Source organism: Armigeres subalbatus, chromosome 2 (genome assembly GCF_024139115.2).
Source record: "Armigeres subalbatus isolate Guangzhou_Male chromosome 2, GZ_Asu_2, whole genome shotgun sequence".
Lineage (NCBI taxonomy): Eukaryota > Metazoa > Arthropoda > Insecta > Diptera > Culicidae > Armigeres > Armigeres subalbatus.
The window spans coordinates 104,604,007-104,605,609 of record NC_085140.1 but is presented as its reverse complement, the minus strand read 5'-3'; positions in this window follow the sequence as shown (position 1 = coordinate 104,605,609).

Below are 1,603 nucleotides of genomic sequence, written 5' to 3'. Positions count from 1 at the left end.
GGAAAGCAGGTTGCCTCATTCCAAGTACCTTTGGGCGAGGCCAAAAAGCTATTGGATAAGACTAAACTGAAAATAGGTTGCTCGGTATGTTCACTGAGCACAAGCCAACCGCTCCAGGCCTGCTTCAGGTGTCTTGGCAATGGTCATTAATCTTATGACTGTAAAGGCCCTGATCGCAATAAGCTATGTCGTAGATGTGGAGCTGAAGGCCACCAAGCTCGCACCTGTCAGGCCGCACCAAGATGTCTGATCTGGCCCCCGTGTTACAGGCCTGTCCAGCCTCTAGAAGGGTTCAGACATGCAGGTAACACAGATAAACTTAAACCACTGCGAGGTGGCTCATCTGCTGCTACAACAGTCGGTTACCGAATGTAAAGCTAATTTATCCTTGCTGTCCGATCCATACCGCATCCCTGCTAGAAACGGCAGCTGGATTGCAGACAAGTCCCAGATGGTGGCCATCTGGATTTGCGGGTGATACCCAATCCAGGAGATCCCGGTTCACCAACGCTAGAGGTCATACCCTGGTATAGCCTCTAGCGGAATTGAACGTAGTCCTGCTGAACGAAGGCCAAGTTCCAACGTTCAGGGGACCAAGCGGTGATTCATGTATCGATGTAACATTCTGCAGCACGGGATGGACGGTGGAGCCGGAATGGAAGGTTCATGAGGGGCATACGGGGCATACCTCCAGTAATCATCAGCAAATTCGTTTTATGGTCCGGTATACCCCCGTCACCAAGGATGTTATCGATCATTTAGTAATTCGCGTTTGATCATTTAGTAGTTTGTCAATAATTCATTCCAGAAGCTGAATTTTAAAATGTGTTGTATGGTGGAACTCTATTGCGAAAGTTTTTCGACAACTCTACCTAATGGTTCGTTGTTAGAATTCAACTAATAACGGAGTTATATTGCTAGTTGCAGTAACTTAAACTAAATCATTGGAATTTTGTTATCATTTAGTCTAAGTTACTGAAACTATAGTTATAACTACGTTACTAGTGGAATTCAAACAACGAACCATAAGGCAGAGTTGCAGAAAAACCTTCGCACTAGAAGTCCACCATACAACACTTTTTAAAATTCAACTTCTGGAATGAATTATTGACAAACTACTAAATGATCGAACGCGAATTACTAAATGATCGATAACATCCTTGCCCGTCACAATCACAAGGCGGGTCAGTACAGCCGATCTAGGAAGGCGCACTTCGCAGTTCAACCCAGAACTCTTGGATGAATCACTACGATGGGAGAGACGAACAAAGATCTTCGTAGATTAAATGTAGTAAGAGAGCCTGCTTTGAGCAACTGTGCAGGATGGCGAACGACAATCCATGGGAAGATGCATACTATAGTGATGGATGGTGATGGCTTAGGGCTTCCTGAGAAATCCCCGGAGATGTTAGCCAGAATAGTCGAAGGGTTGTTTCCGGAACATGAATCATGGATGGAATTCTAAACCATCATCAAACATGCTATTCATGCTGATCCAGATATGTTCAGGAGCTGCCTCCAAAGATGCATGGCCGAAGGAAACTTCCCTGATCCATGGAAACGGCAGAAATTGGTGCTTTTACCAAAGCCCGGCAGACAGCCG